Source organism: Scyliorhinus canicula, chromosome 21 (genome assembly GCF_902713615.1).
Source record: "Scyliorhinus canicula chromosome 21, sScyCan1.1, whole genome shotgun sequence".
NCBI classification, from domain to species: Eukaryota; Metazoa; Chordata; class Chondrichthyes; order Carcharhiniformes; family Scyliorhinidae; genus Scyliorhinus; species Scyliorhinus canicula.
Window position 1 is genome coordinate 59,614,557 of NC_052166.1, and position 22,508 is coordinate 59,637,064.

A 22,508-nucleotide genomic window follows, 5' to 3' on the forward strand; every position below is an offset into this window, starting at 1 on the left:
GGTGGCACTGTGGTTAGAACTTCTGCCCCACAGCATCAGGGTCCCGGGTTCAATTCCCGGCTTGGGTCACTGTCTGTGTGGAGTTTGCACGTTCTCCCCGTGTGTGGTTGGGTTTCCTCGGGTGCTCCGGTTTCCTCTCACAGTCCAAAGATGTGCAGGTTAGGTGGATTGGCCATGCTAAATTGCCCTTAGTGTTCAGGGGTGAGCAGATTAGTTGGGATTATGGGGATAGGGCGAGGGAGTAGGCCTCCTTTGGGTGCTCTTTAAGAGGGTCAGTGTAAACTTGATGGACTGAATGGCCTTTTTCTGCACTGTAATAATTCTATTCCATAGATACATAACAGCCCTATCCCTGTACTTCATTAAAGCAACGATAACGATTAACACTTATACAATAAATCTATTTATGTATTTATTAATTTATTACAATTTGTTTCGACTACCCAATTATTTTTTTCCAATTTTAGGGGCAATCTTTGGGTTGTGGGGGGTGAAACTCACGCAGACACGGGGAGAATGCGCAAACTTCATACAGACAGTGACCCAGGGTCGGGATTGGAACCCGGGTCCTCAGCGCAGCAGTCCCAGTGCTAACCACTGCGCCACATGCCACCCCATATATCCATCTACGCACTATTTCTATACACATATACAATTCCATCAGGTAATCTCCGTGGTGGACGTCTCTTCCTTTTTGGTTGAATTCTGCATTCCGGAACTTGGCTGCTCAGTACTTTGCAAATGTTCCTCTTTTCCTTCGGTCGGTGGCGACTCCTGGGCAATTATTTCAGTGTCCATCTCTATAAGTATTGGAAGGTCCTCAGAAAGAGAAACTGAACTTGTCTCTGTGTCTGCTCCCGATTCCGAAGTATCGCTCTCGTGATTTTCCAAGGGAATAACCTCCTGAGAGGTTTCTGCGAATTGGCTTTGTGAAGATGATCAGTGAGGCATTGCCAAACTCTTTCATCATCCGCCTGTATGGAGACTGACATTGCACCTGCCTTCGCTAGGATCACATCAGGCACCTGCCACATAATCTAATAATCTTTATTGTCACAAGTAGGCTTACATTCAGTGGAGGAGGCAGCATATGGGATTGGAGGGGGTGTCGGTGTGAGTGATAACCGCCGGTTCGCTCCAGGGGTTGGGGGGGGGGTGGATGTTGGTGTGAGTGATAACCGCCGGTTCGTTCCGGGGGTTGGGGGGGGGTGGATGTTGGTGTGAGTGATAACCGCCGGTTCGTTCCGGGGGTTGGGGGGCTCGATGGGGGGGTTTCAGAGGTGGCAGCAGGCAGGGTTCGAGAGATTTGGAGATCTCTTTATTGCTGAGGGTTTCCCGAGCTTGGAGGAGCTGGAGGAGGAGTTGGAGTTGCCAGGTGGGAATGGGTTCCAGTATCTGCAGGTGAGGGATTTTGTACAGAGGCAGGTTTTGACCTTCCCACAGCTGCCGCGATACGGTGGTGTCGAGAACAGGAGTAGGAGAGGGGAAGGTCTCAGAGATCTATAAGGAGCTGATGGAGGGAGCATCAATAGGGGCGGTGAAGGGAAAGTGGGGAGAGCTGAGTGGGGAGTTGGAGGCCGGGTTATGGGAGGAGCCCCTGAGGAGAGTTAATGCCTTGTCATGTGCCAGGCTCAGCCTGATACAGTTTAAGGTGGTCCACAGGGTATACATGACTGTGGCCCGGATGAGCAGGTTCTTTGAGGAGGTGGAATATAGGTGTGGGCACTGTATGGAGGGTCCTGCTGTGTCCATATGTTTTGGCAGGGAGTTGCTGACGTCATGTCAGAAGTCTTACAAGTGAGGGTGGTGCCGGGTCCAGAGGTGGCGATCTACAGTGAGTCGGAAAACCTGGGAGCCCAGGGGTGGGAGAGGCCGATGTCCTATGCTGGGACCACAACTTTTCACAATATACATTAATGATCTGGTGTAAGGAACTGAAGGCACTGTTGCTAAGTTTGCAGATGGTGCCAAGATCTGTAGCGGGTCAGGTAGTATTGCGGGGGGCTGCAGAAGGACTTGGACAGGCTAGGAGAGGGGGCAAAAAAGTGGCAGATGGAATACAATGTGGAAAAGTGTGAGATTTTGCATTTTGGAAGGAGAAATGGAGGCATAGACTATTTTCTAAATGGGGAGATGCTTAGGAAATCAGAAGCACAAAGGGACTTGGGAGTCCTTATTCACAATTCTCTTAAGGTTAACGTGCAGGTTCAGTCGGCAATTTGGAAGGCAAATGCAATGTTAGCATTCATGTCGAGAGGGCTAGAATACAAGACCAGGGATGAACTTCTGAGGCTGTATAAGGCTCTGGTCAGACCCCATTTGGAGTATTGTGAACAGTTTTGGGCCCCGTATCTAAGGAAGGATGTGCTGGCCTTGGAAAGGGTCCAGAGGAGGTTCACAAGAATGATCCCTGAAATGGAGAGCTTGTCGTATGAGGAACGATTGAGGACTCTTGGTCTGTACTCGTTGGAGTTTCGAAGGATGAGGGGGGATCTTATTGAAACTTGCAGGATACTGCGAGGCCTGGATAGAGTGGATGTGGAGAGGATGTTTCCACTTGTAGGAAAAACTAGAAGCAGAGGACACAATCTCAGACTAAAGAGACAATCCTTTAAAACAGAGATGTGGAGGAATTTCTTCAGCCAGCGGGTGGTGAATCTGTCGAACTCTTTGCCGCAGAAGGCTGTGGAGGCCAAATCACTAAGTGTTTTTAAGACAGAAATAGATAGGTTCTTGATTAATAAGGGGATCAGGGATTATGGGGCAAAGGCAGGAGAATGGGGATGGGAAAAATATCAGCCATGATTGAATGGCAGAGCAGACTCGATGGGCTGAGTGGCCTAATTCTGCTCCTATGTCTTATGGTCTTATAGTCCTGGCCTTTGCCTCCCTTGAGGGGAGGGGGGTCATTGCAGGGGTTTGCTCGGAGGTGGCAGCTGTTCATCGACTTCTTCGAGAGGAATTAAGCTGTCAGCGGGGTGGGGGGGAGGGGGGGGGGGTCTATTCATTGCAAGATGGTACGGAGCTGACTCCAAGTAGTTCTCAAACTTCTTTGAAGTAAACGGACTACCATTGTTACTTACAATCTGCTCCTGTGTCCAAATCTTGTGAATATTTTGTCTAGTTCCTCGATGGTCTGCTCATCGTCATTGACTTCATAATCGCGACCTCTGGTCAATTAGAGCGTGCATCTAGAACCACTCAGAACATGTGACCCTCCAGTGGGGCAGCATAATCCGTCTGTATTCCCTGCCATGGCAGTGTCGGCCATTCCCATGGATGTAATGGTGGAGTATTTCAAAGTTTCGCACAGGACTGGCATTGCCTCACTTTCTCTTCAATTTGAGCAGCTAATCCTGTCCCCCAAAAATAACTGCATGCCAATTCCTTCATCGTCACCACACCAGGATGTCCCTCACGAGGTTGGTCAAGGACTTTGTTACGCAGGCGCGGAGGAATAATCACACAGATTCCCGACAATAGAACTCCACTGTTAACTCAAGTCTTTGTGTGATGCAGGACTTGAGGGGAGGATTTTCACAGTAACTTCGTTACAGTGTTAATGTAAGCCTACTTGTGACACTAATAAAGATTATTATTATTCCTATGAATGCCTGACAGCGTTCCGTTTTGGACCAGGTCCATCACCTGCCCATCACTGGATCAGTTCATGTGTATCTTTGAACTCGAGAAGAACGTGATCCACGAGCGGGAAATACAGAATGTCGACGAAATGTTCTTCAGGTTCATGCTTGACTTGCAATGACAATCGTGGCAAAGTATCTGTATTTGCACGCTGCTCTGACTTGCAATATTGGTTATTGAGTGTGTGCCGGCAAAATCAATGGCCATCTTTGTAATCTACCAGCTGCCAAAGAAGGTGTACCTTTATACGGGTCAAAGGTTGGGGCCAAAGGTCGATGATCCGTCAAGAGAGTGAAATAACGGGCAGCACGGTGGCCTAGTGGTTAGCACAACTGCCTCACGGTGCTGAGGTCCCAGGTTCGATCCCGGCTCTGGGTCACTGTCCGTGTGAAGTTTGCACATTCTCCCCGTGCCTGCGTGGGTTTCGCCCCCACAACCCAAAAATGTGCAGAGTAGGTGGATTGGCCACCTTAATTGCCCCTTAATTGGAAAAAATAATTGGGTAATCTAAATTTATTAAAAAAAAAAGAGTGAAATAACGACCATAAAGGCGTTAATCGTGTTGCTAAATTCGGCACTGCAACAACTCACCAAGGTTCCTTCAACAGCACCTTCCAAACCCACAACCCCTATCATCTGAAGAACAAGGGCAGCTTTGTATGGGAACACCACAACCCTCCAAACCACAAACCATCCTGACTTAGATCTCAATTGCCTTTCCTTAACTGTTGTGGGAGTCCCTTTCTAACAGACCTGTAAGCGTATCAGCCCCACATGGACTACAATTCAAGAAGGCAGCTCACAACAACCTTCTCTAGGGCAATCCCCGAACAGGCGCCGGAATGTGGCGACTAGGGGCTTTTCACAGTAACTTCACTGAAGCCTATTTGTGACAATAAGCGATTATTATTATTATTATTATTAGGGATGGGCAGCAAATGCTGGCCTAGCCAGCAAAACCAATACCCGCAAAAGAAAAAAATATTGGTCAGGAATAACTCTCCTGCTCTCCTTCACAATTGTGGCATGGGATCTTTGACATCCACCTGAGAGGCGGAATACAGCCATTCCATTTGATCATCCATCATAGATACATCCTGCCTGTCTCAATCTCCTTATGGTGTAAGGCGATATCTAGTATACTCCACAAATGAGAAAGTTACACTTCAGGATGCTCGCTGCTGCCACCCCGGGATTCAGTCCATCGCAGGGAATGCAGGTTACTGTCAAGACAGTCCCTGGAGTGGCACCTTATAAAAGCTCCGGAGGCCCGAGAAGGTAAATCCACACGGTAATTTATTTTCAGCCAAAAGAAAAGGGTGTAACTCGGCCCACGGCTCAAAGGGCAGCCGGGACTGTCGGTCCCAATCTATCAGCTCCAGCTAATGGGCCTCCGCCCATTCACGGGGAAGCTCACCGACCCGCGGGGAGATCGATTGGGCCGTGCCCCACCTCGTGGGTCTCACGAGGCTTATTACCCACCCAAACCCACAACTGGAGGTATTCCCCAACACCCTGAGCACAGAATCTCAGCGGACACTTCAACACAGCCTGGAGGGGACTACGGCACCAGGTTAGGAGCTGTCCTTGCACTGGGGCGTTAAACTGAGATCCAGCCGGCCCTCTCGGCTGGGGGGGGACAGGACCCCGCCTTTTTAAATAAGAGCTGGAGGGTTCTCCCCAGTATCGCGGGTAATGGTTACCCCTCAAATAACAGCATGAGAACACAATATCTGGACATTCTCACACTGCTGTCTGTGGCAAACTGCTGTCGCACAGTAGAAATGCATGTCCTTTTAAATCTTTATAAGAGATAGGCAACAAAGATCCATTTAATAGTAACCCCCCCCCCCCACGAAGCACTTCACCCAATCTGCTTCAGCACATTTGAACATGTCCAGTTATGGATGAGGCTATTTTGGGGCGGGGGTGTTTTGTTTTGCCAGTGACTTCTGATCATTTCATTCGCTAGGAATGGAGACTGGAGGCTAATGGGTGAGAGCGCCCTCTGGTGACAACTCGCTTCCTGCTCGAGTGAAATGCAGGTCGTTCACCCAGTGCCTCTGGGGCATTCCCAACCCATCGCAGCGCCCTCTTTATGCCTGGCATGCTGTGGCATCAATGGGCTTATTTATTCTTTCACGGGATGTGGGGGTCGCCGGCAAGGCCAGCATCTGTGGCTCGTCGCTAATTGCCCTTGGCTTGCTGGCCATTTCAGAGGGCAGGAAAGAATCAACCACGTTGCTGTGGGTCAGGAGTCACCTGTAGGCCAGGCCAGGTAAGGACGGCAGATTTCCTTCCCTAAAGGGGGCTAAGTGAACCAAATGGGTATATACCACAACCAATGATAGCTTAACAGTCACGATTAGTTTAATTAATAATCTTTATTGTCACAAGTAGGCTTACATTGACACTGCAATGAAGTTACTGTGAAAAGCCCCTAGTCGCCACACTCTGACGCCTGTTCGGGTACACAGAGGGAGAATTCGGAATGTCCAAATTTCCCATGAGCACGTGTTTCGGGACCTGTGGGAGGAAACCGGAGCACCCGGAGGAAAACACACGCAGACACGGGTAGAACGTGCAGTCTCCGCACAGACAGTGACCCAAGCCGGGAATCGAACCCGGGTCCCTGGAGCCATGAAGCAACAGTGCTAACCACTGTGCCACCGTGCATTTCCTAATTAATTAATTCGTTGACTTTAAATTCCACCGGCTGCTGTGGTGAGATTTGAATCCATTTACCAAGAGCATGAGTCTGGGCCTTGGGATTACCTGTCCAGTGACTTTGCCACTACCCCACTGTTGTACAGGGTATTATTGCTTGACAAGTGGGATATCTTCCATCTCAGGTGCCTCATACCAGCACCAAGAACTTTCCATTTTTCTTTATTCTGACATGGCTGGGCCAGCGCTTATTTCCTAGTCCTAACCGCCGTTGAACTGAGTTGGTTGATTGTGGATCCGGAGTCACATGTAGGCCAGACCAGGTGAGGATGGCAGAGTTCCTTCCCTAAAGGGCCTCACTGAACCAGATGGGTGTTTACAACAATCAACAATGGTTTCATGGGTCATCTAGACTAGACCTTTACAGAATTTTGTAACCACCTGCTAGGTCCCTGGAGCATTAGCCTCCCTCCGTCACTGGATTACCAGCCCAGTCACAGTTCCTCCAAGCCACAAAGGAACAAGGTGCAAAGTAAAGGTCCATGCAGTCGACCCCAACATTGCGCCTCAGTATCCACTTCAGAAGGGTCCTCCCAGGCAGCACGGTGGCGCAGTGGGCTAGCCCTGTTGCCTCACGGCGCCGAGGTCCCAGGTTCGATCCCGGCTCTGGTTCACTGTCTGTGTGGAGTTTGCACATTCTCCCCGTGTTTGCGTGGGTTTCACCCCCACAACCCAAAAATGTGCAGAGTAGGTGGATTGGCCACGCTAAATTGCCCCTTAATTGGAAAAATTAATTGGGTACTCTAAATTTATTTTTAAAAAAAGAAGGGTCCTCCCAACTAAGCCAGCACAGTACTGCTCTACCCTGTGGTTTCTTGGATTCGGCGCCAATTTAGGGGCCTCAGTCTTTCCTCACCCAATGCCCCCAAAAGACTGACTGGCCGGCAATGTTTGATTGAAAATCTCCAAATTAATTGGCTGTTGTGATTTTGCAATCCGCAGAGGGGTGAAACCTCCATCTCATCAGTCATGGCTTGGATTGGAGCCCAGGTGCCCGGCTGAATACCCATAGGCTTAGTGAAGTCAAAACGCGACATACGCGGCATGGTGGCAGCCGCAAGTACCTACTTCAGGGCAGAACCGGGAGAGTGCTGCACGGTCCAAGGTGCCACCTTTCAAATGAGCTACTAAACTCTGGCCGCATGAGTCCTCTGGGGTGGACGGAACATCGCGAGACACAACACACGGGATCTCACTGTGCACAGACCGGCTGTCACATTCCTTAAATAATAACGGGTACGTTTCGAAACTATCTCACTGGCAATAAAGCACTTTGGGATGTCCTGGGGTTGTGGAAGGTGCGATAGAAATGTTAGCTTTTCTTTCGCTTCAAGAACAAATCAAACCCCGCTGACCGCTTCTAACTGAACAAAGTTGTAGTTTTGAATTGTGGGTCTATTTTCACTTGACTGGATTTTCCAAACTACAAAAAAATGCAACCCCCCCCCCCCCCCAAACAATTAGATTCTGAATGAGCAGTATAAATACTCCTTAAAACCTGCCTCTTTGATCAAGCTTTGGTCATAAGACCGAAAATATCTTTATGTGGCTCTACTTTATGGTACATTTCATTACACTAAAGACACCATAAAAATATAAGATGTCGGCCAGTGCTTTATGCGTGAGTTGGCCTGTTCAAATGTCAATGTTACTTCCGTCACAGGGAGAAGAATCGATGATTGCAGAACTGGACTGCAATCTCAGCAAAGGCACGGCAACAGTGGCAGCACAACTAAACTGGCACCAGACCACCCCCCAGTGGCCAACTCCCCTATTCCTTGTTGCAGGCGCCCGAGCTCCATGTAGTTGAATGTCTGAATCTGAGACCTGATCTGGCTGCTTCAGGATCGGGGGGGAGGGGGTTCAACTGAAAAATCCGCGATGCCCCCTTTCTGTGCCAGTCAGTACCCAGCCATGACCCACAACCTGAGGTGGGGGACTTCATGGGGCTGGGTAGAAGGGTAAAGCCTCCATCCACTGCTTTTAAAGGGGGACATGGTGATGCGTAGGGCGGGGGTACTCCCCTGAAATAGCCTCACAGGGAACTGATGTACGGTCAATATTTTTCTTCATGGGGGTTGGGCTTTGCGGGTAAGGCCAGCATTGAAGCTATGTCATGCATCGGGAATATGTATAATATCTATGGCACCGTGTAGTACACCAGACAGATAAGGAGCGAGCTGAAATATATAATGGTCAACTCAACCCTTGAGTTAAAATGACACCCAATAACCTTTGAGAAACAAGTATATACTTTCCGATAAATATTGATGTCTTTAGGACACAAGAGTCAAATAGTCCCTGATCTTTGCTAATTAGTGACTTTTAGCACAACACTGATTTTGACATGTATGACCTGGGGATCAGTGATATGTTTGTGGGTTCAATGCCAGAAGAGGATAACACACGATCGATTAGTCACGATTCCATTGTAGTTCTTTTGACAACACTGTGACGTGCGGACAACAACACTAATCACTGCTCTCCCCCCCCCCCCCCCCCCACACTTCCAGATAAGGCTCTTACACCACTGAGCTGCAAGAAAACAGGAATCTTCGCCAAGGTGATTGTCTTCCCCATAAAGAGCTTCTTGCACAGATGTGTTGACGTAAGCCTCTGCTATGGTAACCACCCACTCACTGTCGAACCCTCTTTGAGAGCCAACAGATTAATTAAGATGCCCACCTTTGCTCCCTTTATGTGGAATACTGACAGACAATAAGGAGAAGGCCCATCTTTCCCGGGTCTCCATTTGTGTCTCGGCTCAGAGACGTTTTTCTCCAGCGGAAGAACAGGCACGAGAAAGAAGCTGCTACCGTACTCACATTTCCAACTCCTTTGTATCTGAGAAGGGGGTTTTCAGTCAAAGTATCCCCATCACTCTGTTTATCTTGGCTGCCATAGATAAACAACAATGTGCATTCACACAGCACCTTTATTGAAGGTTTAGCACACTAGGCTAAAGCGCTGGCTTTTAAAGCAGACCAAGGCAGGCCAGCAGCACGGTTCAATTCCCGTACCAGCCTCCCCGGACAGGCGCCGGAATGTGGCGACTAGGGGCTTTTCACAGTAACTTCATTGAAGCCTACTCGTGACAATAAGCGATTTTCATTTCATTTCATTTTTCAAGTAAGAACATTCCTAAGTGCCTCACAGGAACCTAATCTGACAAATCTTTACATCGAGCGACAGAAGGCGATTCTAGGACAGGTGGTCAAAAAAACCCGGTCAAAGAGGTAGGATTTTCAGGAACATTTTAGAGCGGGAGACACAAGTGGACAGATCTGGAATTCCAGAGCTAAGTTCCGGCCCACGCAGTCGAAGGCACGACCTGCCAGTGGTGGGGCAATTGAAATCTACGAGGCACCAGAGGTTGGAATTGGAGATTTCAGAGAGTGCTGAGGGCCACCCAGGCTGTCAGAGATGAGAGGAATAGGGAGGATCACCAGGAGAAGCAGCAGATAGCAGAGTAATACTGACCTCACCGATTATAGAATTCAGTTACATTAATGGATACTGGTTTGTATCTTAGTTAGACCTCAGTCTTCATGTTCAATTGAAAACACGGCACCTCTGACAGTGCAGCACTCCCTCAGTGCCAACCTTAATACTGCAGTCAAGGCAGGAGGTTGGAATTCACACTCTTCTGACAATGGTGGGTGGCACCGAGAGCAGAAGACCACTACACTCCCCAACCCCGGGCGCAGCACTGGTCTGAGTCGGTGAACCGGGAGTGGGAGGGTTGTCCAAGAGGCAAGCACCACAGTGCTATCCAGTAAGGCCCATTCGACATGGAGCAGGAGAGCAGAAACCAGACCGCCCCAGCAGAGTGGCGCTCGGCGCATCCGGAACGGCACAGCGCCACGGCAGCTAGGCTACGCCTGTTGCACTCAAAGACTCGAGCGAACTACTTCCGGTTGCGGCTATGCGGAGCTAAGCCGCACGTTCGGCAGCTCCCGCTATTTAGGGATTTTTAGGCCGATTTGAGGGCCCCAAACGGCGCTGTTTCAACGAATCCCGGTGGGGGAAGGTATCTAGAGGAGCATTCCCCATAATTTATGGTGCTCACCCGGAGTGGGACGAAGTAAAAAGCTGCAGCAGCTCCCCTAGAAAAGCGGGGGAAGAAGGACAAAATGGCGGCCGGCGGGACACCCGAGGACTGGTGGAAGTGGGCGCAGGAGCAGCAAGCCTCTCTTCTGCGCTGTTTTGCGGAGCTGAAGGCTGAGTTGCTGGACTCCCTGAATGCGACTACCAACAAGCTGCTTGGGACCCAGGCGGCCCAGGAGGTGTCCATTCGGGAGTTGCAGCAGCAGGCCGCTGAGCGGGAGGAGGAGGCGTGGTCCTTGTGGGGAAAGTGGAGTTGGACGAGGCACTTCACAAAAAGTGGCAAGACCGCTTGGAGGAGCTGGACGTTCGCACGAGGCAAAAAAATTTGAGGATCCTGGGCCTGGCGGAGGGGTCGGATCTCCCGGCATATGTGCCCACGATGCTGAGCTCGTTGATGGGAGCGGGGTCCTTCCATTTGCCCCTGGAGCTTGAGGGAGCGCACAGAGTGATGGCCAGGAGGCCCAAGGCAGGTGAGCCCCCGAGGGCGGTGCTGGTGCGGTTCCATCGATTCAGTGACCGGGAGTGTGTGCTGCGCTGGGCCAAGAAAGAGAGGAGCAGCAAGTGGGAGAACTCGGTAGTGAGAATCTACCAGGACTGGAGTGTGGAGGTGGCTAAGCGGCGAGCCGGGTTCAACCGGACGAAGGCGGTGCTTCATGCCAAGCAGGTCAGGTTTGGAATGCTGCAGCCTGCGCGCCTGTGGGTGACATACAAGGACCGGCACCATTACTTCGAATCTCTGGAGGAGGCGTGGGCCTTTGTCCAGGCGGAGAATCTGGACTCGAACTAAGGGTCTGGGGACACATTATGGCCGTTGCTGTTTTCGCTGTTGCTGTTTTTTCAACTTTTTCAACTTTAACATGTGTGTTTTGTATGCTGATTTTCTTTTCGCTCTGTTTACGGGTGGGTTTGTCTGTTGGGTATGGTTGTGGGTTAGGTGGGGAATGTTGGGGGTTTGTGTTTTATATGTTCTCTTCTGTACGGGGCTGGGGGTTGGCGTGAAACTGGATTTGGGGGAACTGCGTCAGAAGGGTGGGGTGTGGCAGTGTGAAAGCGCGGGCTTTCCTCTGGTTGTCCGTGCTGCGGGGCGGGGGGGGGCGGAGCTGGAGGTGGAGGCGTGGTCTCTACTGGTCTTCTTTCCCGCGCTGAAGCGATGCCAAGGAGGTGTGGCAAGAGGGGGATGACCATGCCGGGAGGGGATGGGCTTTGGCGGGAGCTGCCGGGGTCAGCAGAAGTCAGCTGACTCACAGAAGTACCATGGAGGGTGCGTCGCGGCTAGGAGGGGTCCTAGCCTGGGGGGGGGGGGGGGGGGGGGGGGGGGGGGAGATACCGGGTTGCTGCTGGAATGTCCAGGAAGGAGCTGGTGGGGGCCGGGGGTGTAGAGGAGAGGCATTATCGCCATGGGGAACGGGTCGGGCGGGGTGTGCTGGCCTGGGGCGAACATTCGATAAGCTATGGCTAGCCGGCGGGAGAGGGGGGCGGGTTGCCCTCTGATCTGGCTGATTACCTGGAACGTGAGGGGGCTGAATGGGCCGGTTAAGAGAACCAGGGTATTTTCTCATCTGAGGGGGTTGAAGGCGGACGTGGTTATGCTCCAGGAGACCCACTTGAAGGTGGCGGACCAGGTTCATCTGAGGAAGGGGTGGGTGGGGCAGGTTTTTCACTCAGGATTGGACACGAAGAACCGGGGGGTGGCGATTCTGGTGGGGAAGAGGGTGGCGTTCGAGGCGGCTGAGGTGGTGTCGGACAAGGAGGGCAGATATATCATGGTGAGGGGTAGGCTGCAGGGAGAGAAGGTGGTGCTGGTTAATGTATATGCCCCGAATTGGGATGATGCCGGCTTCATGAGGCGCTTGTTGGGCCGCATCCCGGACTTGGAGGCAGGGGGCTTGATCATGGGGGGAGATTTCAACACAGTGCTGGATCCCCCACTGGACCGGTCCAGTTCAAGGACGGGTAGGAGACCGGCGGCGGCCAAAGTACTGACGGGGTTTATGGACCAGATGGGAGGGGTGGATCCCTGGAGGTTTGGGAGACCGAGAGCGCGGGAGTATTCCTTTTTCTCTCATGTCCATAGGGTCATGGACTTTTTCGTCCTGAGCAGGGGATTGATCCCGAAGGTGCAGGATGCCGAGTATTCGGCCATAGCGATTTCAGACCATGCTCCGCACTGGGTTGATCTGGAGATGGGGGAGGCGCGGGACCAGCGCCCGCTCTGGCGCCTGGATGTGGGGATGCTGGCTGAGGAGGAGGTGTGTAGGAGGGTTCGGAGAAGTATTGAGGGATATCTGGATACCAATGATACGGGGGAGGTCCGGGTGGGGATGGTCTGGGAGGCTCTGAAAGCAGTGATCCGGGGGGAGCTGATCTCCATCCGAGCCCATAGGGAAAGGAGGGAGAGGAAGGAGAGGGAGAGACTGGTGGGGGAGCTCCTGGATGTGGACAGGAGATATGCGGACGCACCGGAGGAGGGGTTGCTGGGGGAACGGCGCTGTTTGCAGGCCAAATTTGACTTGTTGACCACAGAAAGGCGGAGACACAGTGGAGGAGGGCGCAGGGCGCGGTATATGAGTATGGAGAGAAGGCGAGTAGGATGTTGGCGCATCAGCTCCGCAGGCGAGATGCGGCTAGGGAAATTGGTGGAGTGAAGGATGGGGTGGAAATGTAGTGCAGAAGGGGACAGAAGTAAACGGGGTCTTTAGGGACTTCTACGAGGAACTGTACCGGTCGGAACCTCTGAGGGGGAGAGAGGGGATGGAGAGCTTCATGAACAGGCTATGTTTCCCAAGGGTTCAAGTGGGGCTGGTAGAGGGGCTGGGGGCGCCGATAGAGCTGGAGGAGCTAGTCAGGAGGATTGGACAAATGCAGTCAGGTAAGGTTCCCGGTGGAATTTTACAAAAAGTATGCGGACCTGGTGGGTCCCCTGCTGGTGCGAACTTTCAATGAGGCGTGGGAGGGGGGGGGGGGGCTTTGCCCCCGACGATGTCGCGGGCACTGATCTCTCTGATCCTAAAGCGGGATAAGGACCCCTTGCAGTGTGGATCATATAGGCCTATCTCGCTCCTCAATGTAGACGCTAAGTTGCTGGCGAAGATCCTGGCCACCAGGATAGAGGACTGTGTGCCAGGGGTGATACACGAGGATCAGACAGGATTTGTCAAGGGGCGGCAGCTCAACACGAATGTGCGGAGACTGCTAAATGTTATCATGATGCCGGCAGTGGAGGGGGAGGCGGAGATAGCGGTGGCGCTGGACGCAGAGAAAGCGTTTGATCGAGTTGAGTGGGGGTACCTGTGGGAGGTGCTGGAGTGGTTTGGATTTGGGGAGGGAGTCATCAAATGGGTGAGGCTGCTCTACGCTGCTCCGATGGCAAGTGTAGTTACTAATGGAAGGAGATCGGAGTACTTTAGGCTCTATCGTGGGACCAGGCAGGGGTGCCCCCTGTCCCCCTTGCTCTTTGCACTGGCGATTGAACCTTTGGCTATGGCGTTGAGGGAGTCAGGGAAGTGGAGGGGTTTGGTGCGGGGTGGGGAGGAACACCGGGTATTGCTGTATGCAGACGACCTGCTGCTGTATGTGGCGGATCCAGAAGGGGGAATGCCGGGGGTGATGGAGCTGTTAGCGGAATTTAGGAACTTCTCGGGCTATAAGCTAAATTTAGGAAAGAGCGAGGTATTTGTAGTGCACCCGGGAGATCAAGAGGAGGGAATTGGGAGGCTCCCTTTTAGGAGGGCAGTGAAGAGTTTCAGATACCTGGGGGTGCAGGTGGCCAGGAGTTGGGGGACTCTCCATAAGCTTAACTTCACCAGGCTGGTGGAGCAGATGGAAGAGGAATTTAAAAGGTGGGACATGGTGCCGCTATCGTTGGCGGGTAGAGTGCAGTCCGTCAAATTGACGGTTCTCCCGAGGTTCTTGTTCCTCTTCCAGTGCTTGCCCATCTTTATCCCTAGGGCCTTTTTTAGAAGGGTAACCAGCAGCATCATGAGCTTTGTTTGGGCGCATGGCACCCCGAGGGTGAAGAGGGTCTTCTTGGAGCGGGGTAGAGATGGGGGGGGGGGGGGGGGGGGGGCTGGCGTTGCCCAATCTCTCGGGGTACTACTGGGAGGCCAACATGTCGATGGTGCGCAAGTGGGTGATGGAGGGTGAGGGGGCAGCATGGAAACAGATGGAGAGAGCGTCCTGTGGGGATACAAGCCTGGGGGCCCTGGTAACGGCGCCGTGGCCGCTCCCTCCCACGAGGTATACCACGAGTCTGGTGGTGGCGGCTACCCTCAAGATTTGGGGGCAGTGGAGGCGACATAGGGGAGAAGTGGGGGCTCAATGGAGGCTCCGTTAAGGGGGAACCATAGGTTCATCCCAGGGAACATGGATGGGGGATTTCAGGGTTGGCACAGAGCGGGCATCAGACAGCTGAGGGACCTGTTCATTGATGGGAGGTTTGCGAGCCTGGGGGAGTTGGAGGAGAAATTTGGGCTCCCCCCGGGAAACATGTTCAGGTATCTGCAGGTAAAGGCGTTTGCTAGGCGGCAGGTGGAGGGATTCCCTGCGCTTCCCGCGAGGGGGGTGAGGGACAGGGTGCTTTCAGGGGTCTGGGTCGGAGAGGGGAAGATATCTTATATCTACAAGGTTATGCAGGAGGCGGAGGAGGCGTCAGTAGAGGAGCTGAAAGCTAAGTGGGAGGGGGAACTGGGGGAACAGATCGAAGACGGGACATGGGCTGATGCCCTGGAGAGGGTTAATTCTTCCTCCTCGTGTGCGCGGCTCAGCCTCATCCAATTCAAGGTGCTGCACCGGGCCCACATGACTGGGACGAGGATGAGTAGGTCCTTTGGGGGTGAAGATAGGTGTGTCAGGTGTTCGGGGAGTCCAGCGAACCATGCCCATATGTTCTGGGCATGCCCGGCACTGGAGGAGTTCTGGAAGGGGGTGGCGAGGACGATGACTATGTTTGTTTATTTTATTTAAATTTGGTTTATTTAATTTTAACTTATTGTTAAGTTCTCTTGTTGGGGTTGAGGGGGTGGGGGGGGATGGGATACATGCGTTGATACGGTTTGGGGGGGGGGGTGTTATGGGGTATGTTGTTGCATTTTATTGTTTGTTGTTATATTTTTATATTTTCTGTAAAGAATTCCAATAAAAATTATTTTAAAAAAAAAGACTCGAGCGAACTGAGGCCTTGCCTCGCGCGCACCACTTGCGTCACATCAGTGCTGACGTAATTCCCTCTGGTGTGACGCAAGATTGGACGGCCCAACCAGATTGCAGCGGGTTTTAATGAGCATTCGTGAGATGCAAATGGCATTCGCACCCACCAGGGTAATGGGGAAACCGAGCCGCCATTAACCCACCATTGGGGGAACGGAAAACTGTTTTCCCGCCGGCTTGTTGTCGTCGGTTCCCGCTGGATTCTCCGCTCCAGCCCGTCATGAAACCCACCATGGGTGGGATGGGAGAATTGCGCCTGCAGACCCATGAAGAAAAGCTGGATCTTGGCCCCGTGAGGGTGGGGGAATAAATGAGTGCACCGTTCTGGTGCATTCAACATGTATTTAATATTCTGTAAGTCAGATGAACCTTAGCAGCAACCACAGCTTGAATCTTGATTTGCATGATTAGTTCAGTGCCATGATGCTGCTGGTGATACACGTTAGTGATCTCCATCTGTATTTGCTAATGAAGAGTTATCAGGGCAGTGTGCAGCGTCTTATTCAAGTAGGCCGCAGATGGTGACAGCTTCTCTCTGGATTGCAACGAGCTGTCATTTTCTACAGCTTTCTTTCCCTCTCAAATGCCTCTGACGGCACAGGGAAGCAATTAAGGCCGCAATTAAAAAGAATGAGTTGGTTTTATGAGAGCCACACTTTGGCAATGAAAGTGGTGTTTCGAACCCACTCCTTACTCAACCGGAATTCATAATAACGCAACGCCTTCAACAGACAAAATGAAATGCCAAGATGATTCACAGAGACATCGACAGGCCCAAGCAGAGAGAGGACTTGCATTTCTGTAGCGCCCCAGGGCAGCCTAAATAGTTTCGCAGCCCAAGAAGGTACTTTTGAAGTGTTGTCGCTCCTGTGATGTAGGGAGCAAGCGAGGAAGATATTAGGCGGGATTGCTTAAAATTTGTTTTAAGAGTGGGTTGTAAGGAGGAGGATACGCTCAGGACAGTAAGTTAGGCAGATGTAGCATGACATCACCAACAGTTATAGCCGAGGGAGGTGGGGGATGGGGAAAACGCCAGTCATACCCGGCACAAAGGAAGATGGTTGCGGTTGTTTGAGGTCCCATCTCAATCCCAGGATATCACTGCAGGAGTTCCCCAGGATAGTGTCCTAGGCTCAACCATCTCCAGCGGTTTCATCACTGGCCTGCCCTCCATCATAAGGTCAGAAGTGGGGATGATCGCTGATGATTGCACAATGTTCAGCACCATTCGCGACTCATCACATACTGACACAGTCCGTGTACAAATGCAGCAAGACCTGGACAACATTCAGGTTTGGGGTGATAGGTGACAAGTGACATTTATGCCACACAGGCGGGATTCTCCGACACCCCGCCGGGTCGGAGAATCCCCGGGGGGAGGCGGCGTGAATCCCGCTCCGCTGCCATATTCTCCGGCTCCGGTTTTCAGGTGGGGGCTGGGATCACGCCACGACGGTCGGGGGCCATTGCAATTCTCCGGGCCCCGATGGGCCGAGCGGTTTCTGGCCAGTCCCGCAGGCGTGAAATGGACATGGTCTATCACGGTGGGACCTGGCTGGTGGGCATGCTGGTGCGGTCCGCATGGGGGCGTAGGGGGATCCGGCCCCGGGGAGGGCCCCTATGGTGCCCACCAAACTGCGGGCGGGCCTGTGCGGCACTCCTTCCTTCCGCGCCAGCCTCTGTAGGGCTCTGACATGGCCGGCGCGGAGAAGAAACCCCCTTGTGCATGCGCCAGAATACGCCGGCCGGTCTGCGCATGCACGGAACCACGCCAGCAGTTCTGCGCATGCGCTAACTCACGCCGGCCCTTCGGCGCCGGTCGGCGCGGAGCCAACCCCTCCGGCGCCAGCCTAGCCCCTGGAAGTGCAGAGGACTTCCGGTTGGCCCGACATCGGAGTGGTTCGCGCCATGTTTTTACACCGGCGTCGGGCCATCGGGGGATTCGGGAGAATCAAGTGCCAGGCAATGATCAAGTCCAACAAGAGAGAATATAACCATCTCCCCTTGACAATAGCATTACCATTGCTGAATCCCTAAACTGAACTGCAACAGCCATAGAAATATTGTGGCTACAGGAGCAGGTCTAAGGTTGGCAATTCTGCAGCGAATAACTCACATTCTGACTCCCCAAAGTCTGTCCACCATCCACAAGCCGGGAGTGCTATGGAATACAAGCTGGGAGTGCTATGGAATACAAGCCGGGAGTGCTATGGAATACAAGCCGGGAGTGCTATGGAATACAAGCCGGGAGTGCTATGGAATACAAGCTGGGAGTGCTATGGAATACAAGCCGGGATTGCTATGGAATACAAGCTGGGAGTGCTATGGAATACAAGCTGGGAGTGCTATGGAATACAAGCTGGGAGTGCTATGGAATACAAGCCGGGAGTGCTATGGAATACAAGCTGGGAGTGCTATGGAATACAAGCCGGGAGTGCTATGGAATACAAGCTGGGAGTGCTATGGAATACAAGCCGGGAGTGCTATGGAATACAAGCTGGGAGTGCTATGGAATACAAGCTGGGAGTGCTATGGAATACAAGCTGGGAGTGCTATGGAATACAAGCTGGGAGTGCTATGGAATACAAGCTGGGAGTGCTATGGAATACAAGCCGGGAGTGCTATGGAATACAAGCCGGGAGTGCTATGGAATACAAGCTGGGAGTGCTATGGAATACAAGCCGGGATTGCTATGGAATACAAGCCGGGATTGCTATGGAATACAAGCCGGGATTGCTATGGAATACAAGCTGGGAGTGCTATGGAATACTCTCCCTATGGAATACTCTCCCTTTGCTTGGATGAGCAGCTCCAACAAAATTCAAAAAACTCGACACCATCCAGAACAAAGCAGCCCCCTCGATTGGCATCCCATTCACCACCTTAAATATTCACACTCCCACCACGGACGCACAGTGCCAGCAAAGTGTACTAGTCACAAAATGCACTACCGAACCTCATTAAGGCTCCTTTGACAACACCCTTCAGATCCATGGGGTTGGATTCTCTGCACCCCGACGCTGAAATCGCGTCTGGCACCGGGGCGGAGAATCCAGTTCCACGCATGGAATCGGGGCCGGCGCCGGTTCCTCGATTCTCCGGCCCCCGAAAAGTGGCGTACCCAGGGTGTACGCCGCGCCTCGTATCCAGCACCTGTGGCCATTGCTTGAGGCCTGCTCCGCTATTCTCCGCCCCTGATGGCGTATTTCTAACATGGTCCCAGCCGTTCGGGAAACTCGCGAGGCGGCCGCGGACTGAGTCGGGGGCGGGCCATTCGGAGGTCGGGGGGGGGGGGGGGGGGGGGGGGGGCCTCATATGGGACTGTGCCTTTATTGTGCGGGCGGTCCGGGCAGTTCGTGCGGCCGATCGGGGGCACTATTTTCGCAGTCCGGCACCGCGATCTGAGTCTGCCATGGAGCACGGCATGGCCGCTGGAGGCCGCTGCAGTGCGTATGCGCGGCCTCTTACCCGGAAGTGAGGGGGGGGGAGAGCGTATCTGCAGCTGGAGCTGGGAGCTTCGCAATGCCCCCTGCTAGCCCCCTGCAGGGCTGTGAATCTGTGGCCTTTTGACGCCAGTTCTTCTGGCGCAGAAGGCCACAGTTTCCATGACAACATAGTCCCTGAAACGGAGAATCCAGCCCATGACCTCTGCTACTGAAGAAGGACAAGGGCTGCAGATTTGCTTTTTATTTGTTCGTAAGATGGGCACCTCGCTGGCTGGGCCAGCGTTTATTGCCCATTCCTGAGGGCATTTAAGAATCAACCACATTGCTGTGGATCTGGAGTCACATGGTAGGCCGGCCAGACCAGGTCAGGACAGCCGATTTCCTCCCCTAAAGGACAACAGTCAACAACAGTTTCATAGTCACCGTTAGACTTGCAACTCCAGAATGATATTGAATTCAAAATTCAATACCTGCCATGGGGGGATTCGAATCAGAGTTCCCAGAGCGTGACCCTGGATCTCAGGACTACAAGTCCAGTAACAATACCCCCAGGCAATTGCCTTCCCCATGGTTCTCCTCAAAGACACATACCATTCTGACCTGGAAATACATCGCTGGCCAAAATCCTGAAACTCCCTTCCTAACAGCACTGTGGGTGTACCTACACCTGATGGCACCAGGCAGCTCACTTCTACCGCCATCTCAAGGGCAACTGGGGATGAGCAAAAAACACTCGCCGAGTCAGTGACGCCCACCCACATCCCTTGACCGAATTGAATATAAAGGTGTTGGGATAGGTTGTAATGCTAGACACGGTCACAGCAATGAGAAAGAATGAGGCCCTGAAGGAATTTAACGCGAGAATGAGAATTTGTACATTTAGGGTTGTGAGGCGCTGGGAGCTGGCCCGCAAGAAAATCATGATTTTGTGGGAGTTAAGGAGAGCTGTGAATGATCAGAAGGTGGGGGCTGGGATGTCAGCCAGGACAGCATTGAATAGTTGTGTGTGGAGGTAACACAGACTGAGGGTTTCAGCAGCAGATGGGTGGACAGATTATCAGCATTGCTGATATGTGATTACAGAGGGAAGAACTGTAAAGAATCGTGAGGTTCTTAGAATGAGAAGACTACACAGTTTGTTCAAGACATGCATCTTGGAATGAGAGGGCACGAAGCTTCCTCATAACACTTATAACCGAGAAGAAAGTCTAACCCTTTCTTAACATTTCTCAGATCATCTCACAGCAATAAGAATGATGTTGTCTTTTTTGAGGACCTTGCTCCAGGTGACGTTGAGGAGACAGTCGAAAAACCAACAGGACCGATACAGACACTGATACGAACAATGATCCTGAAATCATAGTTGAGTATCAGATTCAAACTCTTTGTCCCTCTTTGTTAAACTGATAGATATCCATTTACTGAATCAGGCAGCAGCGACATCCTGTGTGTCACAGCTCTTTTATTGTGATACTGTAGTTTGGTACGAACACTAGCTTCCATTCTTTTGGATCCTCTCCCTGTGCAGGGGCATCGCCCCTCTGGGGAAAAACCCACTTCTCAAATACAAGCTACAAGCTTCAGTGAGCATCACCTGCTGTCGATTCACCCTGAAGCAAGGTATGGGCCTGGATTCTCCGCCCTCGCGATGCCGGCAACGCGGATCGCAATCCGGGGGAGAATCAGGTGTCCGGCCGAAATCGTGTTCGTGCCAGATACCGAACCGGCCGCTATGCTCCGCCCCCCCCCCCCCTCCACCCGCTGTCGGAAGGATTGGGGTTCTCGCCCTCATGCCAACAGGAGGGGGACTGGGCACCAGATTCTCCGAGCCCTCATGATTCTCCGATCCGGGAATTACGTGGGCGCGGATTACAACAGCTATGGCACTGGCTGTGGGCCAAGGTGGTATCCACTCAAGCAGGTTGCCTCCAACACCAACCCAAGGGTCAGCCTCAACCCCAGAATGCCAGTGGTCCAAGGTTACAGCATTTCAAAATCGATGTTGCCAGCTGGGACGATCACAAATATGGACCATAACCGCTTCAAAGTTTCTGGAGGAAATTTCACAATCGGATTATTTGATTATTCCAATGGAATTTGCTATTGCAACCACGTAACGTAAAAATCTTTCATGTGGCTTGATTGAAAACCTTTTGTACTCGCTTTATCCCGAGTATAAAAGAGACCTTGGGGAACATTGGGAAACTCTCTGGGGCATTTTGCCCTGTTAATGCATGCTTTTGAATTTTGTAATGTTTACTAAGATGGAACTAAAAAGAAACGGGTTGAGAGATGAAATGTCTTTCGAATTAAGGCATTTCATTTTTAGAAAGGAGACAGCAGTAGACAGTATTCAACTGGCCGTAATTGGTATGCGTCTCTAATGGTAACGAGTTTAGAACAACAGTTTAGATAATAATCAAGTATGAATAGCTGATGGAAGTGAAACAGCTTTCAGACAATTGGGAAGGTCCATACGGTAGACACATGTGAAGGTATAATCAAGGAAGTTGACAGGGACAGGCAGCCGAATACACAGAAGGCTTAATCAAATAAATACAAAGGTATAACTGACTAGACCCTGAGAAAGAAAGGAAGCAGCTACAATCCCGCAGTCTCAGAGAGCGGACAGGCCGCTTTCCAGCCAACAAGCTTCTAAGTCTCAGAGCTAAGGCAGTGCAGAAAACCTTCGTAACGGCAATTTTAAAATATTTTTGCTGGACCAGGAAAAAGACGGTTCCCAGATTTGAGTATCATCCTTGCATTGTGTAGTCAACATAGCTGGTTAGCTGAGGACCCAGGTTCGAATCCCGGCTCTGGGTCACTGCCCGTGTGGAGTTTGCACATTCTCTCCGTGTCTGCGTGGGTTTCACCCCCATAACCCAAAAGATGTGCAGGATACCCTGGCAGCAGGGTAGCATGGTGGTTAGCATAAATGCTTCACAGCTCCAGGGTCCCAGGTTCGATTCCCGGCTGGGTCACTGTCTGTGTGGAGTCTGCACGTCCTCCCCCTGTGTGTGTGGGTTTCCTCCGGGTGCTCCGGTTTCCTCCCACAGTCCAAAGATGTGCGGGTTAGGTGGACTGGCCATGCTAAATTGCCCGTAGTGTCCTAATAAAAGTAAGGTTAAGGGGGGGTGTTGTTGGGTTACGGGTATAGGGTGGATACGTGGGTTTGAGTAGGGTGATCATGGCTTGGCACAACATTGAGGGCCGAAGGGCCTGTTCTTTGCTGTACTGTTCTATGTTCTATGTTCTATAGGTGGATTGGTCACGCTAAAATTGCCCCTTAATTGGTAAAAAATAATTGGGTACTCTAAATTAAAAAAAAATTTTTTTTTTTTTAAATATAGCTGGTTAAACAATTTGTATGATATTTGG

The 22,508-nt window shown here is 51.9% G+C and overlaps 1 protein-coding gene across 3 annotated transcripts in view; it reads right to left on the reverse strand.

Annotated features, from left to right (window-relative positions):
* The window catches only part of LOC119955856 (adenylate kinase isoenzyme 1-like), a 211,274-nt gene that overhangs the window by 97,529 nt on the left and 91,237 nt on the right, over positions 1–22,508 (reverse strand). The window lies entirely within an intron of this gene.